Source organism: Notothenia rossii, assembly GCF_949606895.1.
Source record: "Notothenia rossii genome assembly, chromosome: 7".
In the NCBI taxonomy this organism is placed as follows: domain Eukaryota; kingdom Metazoa; phylum Chordata; class Actinopteri; order Perciformes; family Nototheniidae; genus Notothenia; species Notothenia rossii.
In genome coordinates, this window is record NC_136905.1 from 15,327,202 (window position 1) to 15,336,838 (window position 9,637).

At 40.1% G+C, this 9,637-nt stretch overlaps 1 long non-coding RNA gene across 1 annotated transcript; it reads right to left on the reverse strand.

Moving 5' to 3' along the window:
• Positions 1 to 233: 233 nt before the first annotated feature.
• On the reverse strand, positions 234 to 8,916 carry LOC307013769. The gene is made up of 3 exons (XR_013801056.1): positions 8,553 to 8,916; positions 5,357 to 5,512; positions 234 to 380 (listed from the first exon to the last, which is right to left on the reverse strand). It is a non-coding gene; the product is annotated as an uncharacterized lncRNA (long non-coding RNA).
• Positions 8,917 to 9,637: the final 721 nt, after the last annotated feature.

A 9,637-nucleotide genomic window follows, 5' to 3' on the forward strand; every position in this document is an offset into this window, starting at 1 on the left:
TGTGTCCTCTGAGGGCTGCATGGAAATCACAGGCAGTTTGTTTGTGTATGTGTGTGTGCTCACATGAGCGCATGCACTCATTGGTGTGTGTGTGTGTGTGTGTGTGTGTGTGTGTGTGTGTGTGTGTGTGTGTGTGTGTGTGTGTGTGTGTGTGTGTGTGTGTGTGTGTGTGTGTGTGTGTGTGTGTGTGTGTGTGTGTGTGTGTGTGTGTGTGTGTGTGTATGCTTGCTTTATTTATGCAGTGAAGTAGCCACACACAGTTTTGAGTAAAAGACAGAGCAGAGCGTTGGACTGAAGAGTGGACTTCTCCTTTCCAGAAGGCTTTTGTTAAAAACCACATGAAGTACCTTTGATGGAGCACTTCAGCACTAAATCTCTGTCTGAAAAAGAGAAAAGAGGAAACAGCCGCAATAAGGGAGACTGATTGGTCATGTAAAAGAGCAAAAGCTGAGAAAATGTGGTAAAATACCAACATTTAAAAATATCACAAAAACGTGAAAGTACTTAGCTTCAATTTGTATGGCTTTACTTATTTATTAAAATATGTCCTGTATAAAATAAAGGAATTTACTTAGAATCTCAGTAATGAAAATGTGTGCATTTTGACATGAATTCTGTTAACTTCTCCCTAATGTTTGACATGTTATAGACTAAAGAATGAATAAATTAATTAAGAGAATAATTGGCAACTTAACTGTCATTTATTGCTGCTCTTCAAATAATGTATTCTAAGTGGAGCCATTACTTTTTAAATGTCCATCAAGAAACATTGGAACACATGAAACAACTACAAACCAATGACACTTTAGAAAAAAGAAGGATATTGTTGCAAAGGAATTGTCTTTATGAGTACGGTAATCATTCAAACCTGACCTGTGCTGTGTTGAAATGCTGGACAGAGTACAGTAAAGTTTAAGGTAACCAACGTTAACCTCGTGTGTGCTTCACTGTCACTGATCTTATACTGTATCGCCAAACTTTATGGAAGTTTTTCTATCTTACACTGTCTCTGCTGCTGTGATTTACCGGGGGCTACGCGTCCTTGTGACAGTGTTGTTGACATCTGACGGCCCCCCCCCCGTGCGACTGTCTCCCCCCAGCTGGCTGGCTCTAACGCTAATGGCCGCCCTCAGTAGGAGCTGCCGGGTTGCGGGTGCCTTTGCCGTCATCATTAAGCACCATTGGTTTAATGAACGCGGCATTTAGGAGTGCTTGGACCTTCATGCTCCGCCGCCTCATTAAGTGGAAAGCAAACTAATATGGGGAGCAACCTAGAGCTCACCTCTAGAGATGAGAGAGAGAGAGAGGGCATGGGAGAGAAGGGAACACACAGACACTCAGTCTCGGCGTCTTCAGGAGGCCTTTGATGGAAAGAGCTTGAGCCAAGTTGTTAAAGATAAGAAAACAGGGCTTGTTTCAGCCTTGACAAGAAGAAGTAGTTACAGCAGCAGCTCTAGCAGCAGTAGGCTATCTACAGCTTTAACAGTGGTGATAGTTGTAGTAACAAAATAGTTGGTGGAAATTCTAATATATTAGGTATTGTATCGGTGAGTATTAGTGGTAATATTAAACGTTTCAGGGACAGGTGAAAAGTGAATCCTGATTAGCACTGAAACTATCTGTCAATTATTTGGTTGTTTGATTGACATAAATCACACATTGTTTTGAAATCTGAATAGCTGAAAACTTGTTTAAGGTGTCCTGATATACAACCTCACAACCAATCGTAAAAAAATAGCATTTTCCATTGCCAAGACACAGAGCTATTCTAGACTAACGATGCTGATCTAAATCTGAATAGCAATATCCTGAATAAAGGATAAGGTAAGGTTTTAAAATATAAAAATATAAATCTGCAAAGTGCCAGCCTACACACAACGGTGAAATCCATCCACAGCCCCCTGATTTTAGTCATGACCCAGTTTCAGTCTAAAGTCTTCAGCTTTCGGTGAAGCTGTGAGGAGGAAGACTTCTCAACCTGCCGCCCACTCCCTTAGGTGGCGGTGCCAAAATCTGCCCACACCTCGCCATCCATACTGCCATATTTTTGTCCATCCACACATCCCCTCATGCCCCTCCTCTTCCTTCCTCATCTCCTCCCCCCTTAGGTGGAGATAATTCCCTCTCTACACAGGAACAATTAAGGGCTCGGCTCAGGGCTTTATGGTCAGAGGAGCAGATGCTTTTTGCCGTTTCTACGTCCATAACTGTCTGAAATGACAACGTGGGGGGTAGAAGAGCGACCTGGGCCCCTCCTCCTGATTCTATACAAGAACCATAATTCTTTCTCGCCTATTCAGCATATATCACACACGTCTGTAAGACAACTATAAACAGATAACGTCACAGAGTATTTGATGTCTGTGTGACAGATTGGAGTTGCAGTCAGGCTATAAAGGTTTCTTGCAAGCAGATGCTGAAGAGGCTCAAATAATTAGGTTGTTTTAGATAACCTGAGTTTGCTGAACCTCAGAATGAGAGACAAAAAACTAAAGTTCAACAGGTAAGAAAGTGGAGAAACTAAATCAAATTCAGAAGTATAATATCCGAAAGTTTAGTTTAAGCCGCAAAATAACTTGTGTTGTATTTAGCTCTCAAGAAACAGTATCTTAAAATGAAGTAACACGCACTGCTAATAACAGGCTAAAGTGAACTGATAATATATTCTGCAGCTTAAAGGTGTGCTGTGGAGTTTCCTTAAAACACATGTGATGTTTATAGGTGTTACTCACATTGAGCGGATCCTTGAGCTCTAACAAATGTGCAGAATACATTTCCCTTTACTTAAAACATTTGGAAAGTTAACAAATGTTTTTTTTAATTAAGCTTTTTTCTTCTATCCTACCTTCGCTGGAACATTGTTACATATCAGGGCTTGTTAGATTTGGAAATCATTTAAACTGGTAGCCATGACAGAAAGCTATAGAACTGTTATATTGTTCAGAAGACTTCAGTGATTCTGTTATGATTATCTTTGAAGAGATGAAAGAAGAAAAATCTGAAAAAAGGGAACATTGATCATTTGTTCGCATCCAAGACACATATGATCAGTGTTACCCTTTGGTAGCCTCAGGGAAGCTGTTGATGTTTTATATTTCAATCACGAGGAGATCAAATGTTATAAGCCAATGCCATAATAGATATTGATAAGCTTGGAATATGGACAGGAAAACCCCAAAACACGATTTCGCCTGCTAGCTTCAGCTCAGCTTGGAGACAAAAAAAACAAGTTCACATCCGAGACTGCTGAGGTGAGGGCATCTGTGCCTGAATGTGAATACGTTTGTTTGCTTCTTGCTACATTGATGTATGACAGAGTGAAAGAGTGATTTAGAACGAGGAAGAACTGTGAAAAAGAGAACTGAATGAGTGGGAAGTGGGGAGTGAAAAAATAGCTTGGTCTTTGGCAGTGTCATCTAAAGTGTTGATAAGCGATACTGAGGGAGGTGTGAATGGTGTTAACAGGGTGCCCTAGAGAGGCTAATTGCTTAAATGGAAAGTCTAGTCATTATGGAGACCCTCGGAGTGATTAGAGAAAACATTGAAATGTTAATATACAATGAGCGATTCTGTAAGCCTCGGCTAACTTTCCCAAAAATATTTTCAACACACTTCTTTAAAAGGAATTCACAAGTAGATAGTAAACTATCAATATATCCCCCAGAATCCCCTTTGTTATCAAGGCGTTTTTAAGTGACTGCACTCATACACAGGGTGCTAATTTTATTTGAAATGCAGTTTTAATGCACAGGATTTGTTAACACTGGAGAACACTGGGGCTTCCCATACAGCCCTAAGGGGTTGGGATGCAAATCACATGCCTCCGTGACTATTGATTCCTCTAATCAATGTTATCCGACTGATGTCCGTGAAAAAATATGTAGTGCACGCTGTACCATGTTTTAGCTTGTTTGGGACCAGAGCCATAGGGGAGTGTGGTGCTTATAATCTTGAGAGGGTGCATCCAGTTCTTCCCATTAAGTGAAACTAATATGAAATAGTGCATTTCTATTAAACAAAAGATGGAAGTAAGGACTTTCCCTGTCATAGATCACTGCCATGACCACTCATGCAGTATACTTTAAACCTTATTTACTCCCTTTGCCCATCTATGATTACTCCTTCCTACTCCCACTGATGATCTCCATCTCTGAGCCTCGCTGTCCGCTCATTATTTTTCAGATGGAGGTCAAGGAAAGACATCGTCATTAGGACTTGCCCAGAAAAGTTGGATCACTCTCATTGACTGTTTTGGCAGAGGGATCCCAGACATCTGAAATAGCCCTCTAATGCTACAGATGTCCTATTGATTGACTCGCTGTCGGAATCAATAAAGTTAGTTTTTCAAAATGCCTGGGTTTTTCGCTGAGCCGTTAAGGTTGCTCCTGGATAAACAGGGAGATTTATCGGCCAAACCGCAGAGAGGATTGCTGAATGGTAAATCACAGCCCTCAGGACGTAATAAAGAAGTGCTCGAGGAGGGCTCATTACATCTTGAAGGTCTGATATTTCTGACTACAGAACCAATCTGATTAATACCATTTCTTAAATGTTTTGCTCATTAGGTAACATTTGCAGACCCATTTCTACCCAAAAAAAGCTCTTAGATATGACTCACTGACCTCCTGTGTTTATAGAAACATCTACAATACTTCATCTACATTTAAAGAAAAAGCAGCAAACTGGTTCACAAAGTTACAACTAACACTACTGTACAGAAACTGCTGACAAAGCAACGGCCTAGCCCACAAAGGGTTAACCCCAAACACTCATTGTTCAGACTCAGTGGGGCATGTGGCCTCATTCAGCTCCCTGAAATGCCCCCACCACGCCCCAGAACTACTCACAGCCAAGGTCCCCACGTCACTGTATTCATTAATTATAAACTTAATTTTTCACCGCAAAACTGTAAACAAGACGGGGAGATGGGGAGATGGGGAGCTGGAGAGCGATTAGTGAGGTAAAGAAGGCTGAGGGATCGAGAGAGTAAGAAAAGACGAAGAAAAGACGAAGCATGAGGCAAAAGAAAGGGGAAGAAGGTGAATGAGAATGCTTGGGGGCAGAAGGGAGGACCAAACATTGGGGTCAAGGAAGGGGAAGGTGAGACATTTTTGCAGGGTTTGTATTTTCCTTTTAACCAAGCGTTGTGTGTTGCAGAGGCATCCCAGTGCCTGTTCCCCTCCTAATTATTCCAATTATCATGGCACACTATGAAAACGTGATTAATAACACAGAAGATATTGTTGTGGCAATTAGCCATATGGTGGTGGGACTCTGCTCTGTCACGATTTTGCCATTAGCATCTACTTATGTTTTTCAGAGGCGTGCAGCCATGACAAGCTCAAGTTCTGCTCACCTTGCACTCCCCGCTGAGAGCCACTCGCTGAGGGTGGGGGGAGACGGGTATTCCTCCTGGCTTCTCGCCTGAGTGAATTTTTTTATGTGGCATCCGGTCGGACTGGGGACAAAATGTCAACCGGCGTCTGGGACGGCCCATCAAACTCTGGTGCTCCTGGGAAAGGGAGGGGAGGGGAGGGGAGGGGGGAGGCACGAGACAATAATTATTCCTGCTTGTTATTTATACACAAACAAAATGTACTAATGCATAAAGGAACAGTCTCTCTTTCTCTCTTCTTTCTGTTAATGTCCTTAAAATAAAAATGTTCACATGCACAGAGTGACAGCAAACAAACACTAGGTCAAAGCCAGTCAAATGAGTGGAGTTGAGTCCGTCTCCACGGTAAGCAGTTTTTACAACAAGAAGCCCCTTGTTAAGACCTGTTGGTATTCTCCAGATGGCAATAAAAATGCATGAGGTCTGCTGGAAGCGTGGAAAAGAACTCAGCCACTTAAGTAGGAAAAACAAAACCTCAGAGAAAAAAACAAAACAGGTAGAGTGTGTCTCCAGGCTGATACCCCGAGGACCGAGGAGAGCTTCAGACGAGTGCAGCGCCACCGCGGCTGCTGGTGTGCACTTCCGAGAACTGAGGATGTGTATCTTGTTATTTATCTTATCAACTTAACTTGAGTCAACTTAGGATCTTGTTATGCCACACAAGCTGGCATTTGACTGTCAAGAGTAATGCTCTGTGGATGTTTGAATATCATTTCAAAGAAGCAAAAGCAAAAATGATAATCAGGGTGCAGTGTTATGAACTTTAGAAAAATAAATAAATGAGATTTGCATCTAAATAAATTAGCCCCTTTCTGTAGAAAGTGACACCCTTCATTTAAAAACAAACCGAGTGACACTTAAAGATCAGAGATGAATACTGGCAATATGATTTTGCTGAAAAATCCCCAAACGTCCACAAACTAGATGCAGTAATCTGGATTCTTCAAAATGCTTTGTCTGTTTGCATATTCAATATGCATAAAGCTTGATGTTATAAATCAGGGTGAAACTCGAGGAAAAACATTGAGAAAGGTACTGTATTATTACTTAATATGTTATACTATCTTAGCATAATTGTTCAATATACAGTAACTAGTCCTGCAGTTTTCCGATTTGAAAAGACAACCCTACACTGATACTTCAATGATTCTTGAAAGGAAAGTGGATCCTATTATAAGATCTACTGAATACAAACAGAGTATTTCAATAACTGAACAAATATTTAAGAATTTTAAATGTTCATGTACTGTACAATAGACAATCAACACACAAACAGTTTGTAACATTAGCTAAACGTTATTTAGTAATTCACATCAATTTAAAGCTGAATTGTTAACTGCACTCGCAATCAGCTTTGTCACCATTTTAGTTAACTTTCAAAATGTTTGACTTGCAAGTTTAATAAACATCAAAGTAGCTAGACAAATACCAGAAATAAATAAAACTGTCATTGTTTATTCCTTGGGAAAAGCCTCACAACAGTTAAGTGAACATTCCTGTTTTCCTCACTTAAGTAAATTAAAGTCATAATTGAATTCATGTGGCATTAAAACATTCCAAAAACATTCGACACACAACATGGAAAGCACAGAGCTCTGTCTGAAAGGCAGTGTGTTACTATATCACATTGTGGCATTGCATGTGTAACCCAGAATCTATTTTTTAAGTATCAGTGCAACCTCTCAAATATAGCTCCTACAGACACAACAACCAACTGAAAGAATAAAGGGAGGAGGAAGGAGTACCTGACAGCAGCATGGATGGCCACATTATCTCAGGGCCTTAATACGGGCTGAGGAGTGCAGCTGAAGAGGAGGGATATGGGACTTTTCATAGCCATAATTAAAACAGCAAGATAGATTCAGTAATTGAATGAAAAATCAGGATCTGAGCAACATCTGTGCCAGCCACATAAATCATTTCAACGAGAGGCTTGAAACGCCATAAAACCCGTGTGACTAGGAGTCAGAGAGCCTGTCAAATGCTTCTCAGGGCAGCACGGATGACAAGATAACAGACATTGGACCTGCCACTTTAATTCACTATTTTAAATAAACTGGTGTGGTAAAAGAAAAAGCTGAGCACATGACAGGATTGTCACTCTATACATGGCTGCAAAACATGAATGACATCACACAATACAAACTAAGACATGCATGTTGTTTTTGTTTTATTTTTAACTTTGAGGAGAAAGTTGTAGTAAATGTTGGTGTAGTTTTCAAACACAAATAGTGGAGGATACAACCTCACACAACCTGGAGCCCTAAGGTAACATCACAGATGAGGTGAGACTTCCTGTCCAATGACTGGCAGGGTGTTAAATTCTTATAAAAAGAGTCACATGCGCTGCTTTTGCTAAAACCACATCAGAAATCAACAAAAAGGTCACTGCGTTGTCTGCATTATTTCCTGATTGGCAGGTGCAACAAAACATCAACGATAACAACACAAACCACAAACTGTCAACTGTGAATTTAAAATACAAGCAAAGGTACGTTTCAAACCAGTGCAGTGAGCCATCCCAAGGCAATATGGCTACCTTTTTTTCAATTTCCAAGTCTTTATTCAAGCTCACTATTAACTAAGATGTTACAAACATACATTCAGTATGATGTTCTTGTAAAACATTCTGGATGAACATTTTTTATAATAACAGCTACTATTATAAAATCATGACTAGTCACTACTACTATATTGTTAAATGTTTTCTTGACTTGTGTACACATCCGTAGTGAGAGTAATAGAAGCACTAACAGTAACATTAGTACAGTTCCAATAATAGTATGATATATATGCTATTTAAAGTAGCCTACTTACTCAATATACAGTATGGCATAGTAGTATCTTATGTCCAACCTTAGTCTTTAGTTTCATATTGTATTACTTGGGAGATGCTTCCAATAACTTTACCCAATCTATAGCAATACTAAATATTAAGAGAGCTGTATGCAGGACAGTTCAATAAGACCACAGATTATGTAAAAGCCTATATGTATTTCTGATGACAGAGGTTTTGCTAGGGATTTTTATTAGACTATATTAACATTTAACAGCTAGGTGAACATTATCATCTAATTAACGTAAAATGACACAAGGAGACACTTTACATTTTCTGAAGGTGTTATTTATGGACAAATTAACTGTTCAGGTAACATACCTCGCTGTCCAGCAGCTTGTCCATCCATCCGGTAATTTAGCAAGCGCAGTTTCACAAACAGTTGCAGCTTGCCTCTTAAAGTCTCGTCTCAAATCCATGCAAATGCAATGGACGTTATGAAGGCTTCATCCCGACGTATTATCTCTTACTTTCCGGTCAAAGCATTAATGGTAGCTCGCTAACTATAAAGGGAGTAGTTGCTTAATTTACAGGTGCAACACGAGGTGTACCTCAGCAGGTGTTCAGAGATAAAATGTGCACACACTGTGCAATTTGTTTTAGTGAAGTCGCAGAAATTCTGCAATATCGATGTCAGGAGCGTTGTAATCTGTAATCTGTTGCTAAACTTCTGCGCGCGTTTTCCGTCCGCCATGTTTGTTTGTGAAATAAACCTCCACTTCTGGTATGGGGACCCCTATCGGTCACCAAGGAGAAAAAAACGATGTAACTAAGTCATTTTCTTTACAACATCCAACAGTCATGAAAAATGATTTTGAAAATATATACAAATATATATAAATATTTGTTGAAATTATTGAGAGTATGAGATCAGCGCCATGCGCTGGATGAGATTAACACCTACGTCACTTCCGGGCAAAGATTACGGCCCCGCCCACTTTTGGGGGGAAAACAACCCAGTCATTTGAATGGCGGTCAATACAAATTCTGAAGTTTTTGCCAATCCGATCAGAAATTTAATAAAACCGTGGATTTTTGGATCTTCAAAGAGCCCAATTACGATGGCCAGTCAGGCAAACAATTACATTAAATCATTTGAAATCGACAATCGGGCTCGATATATGGTTACATTAAAATCAGTAGGCGAGGCTGTAATTTCACCAGCTGTTACTCTCATGAGCGAGGCGGAAAATAATTGTTTTATCATGCCAAAAAGCTGCTGTGTCGTTTATTGCACCTCAAACATTAAAACAAATCCAGAGTTCAGTGTTTCTGTACTTCCTCTAAGAAAAAAGGATAGTAAAAGAAGAGCTCTGTGGCTTCAGGCTCCATCGCCATTCAAATGACAGCGTTGGTTTCCCCCAAAAGTGGGCGGGGCCGTAAAGTGACGTGTATGTTACTCTCAT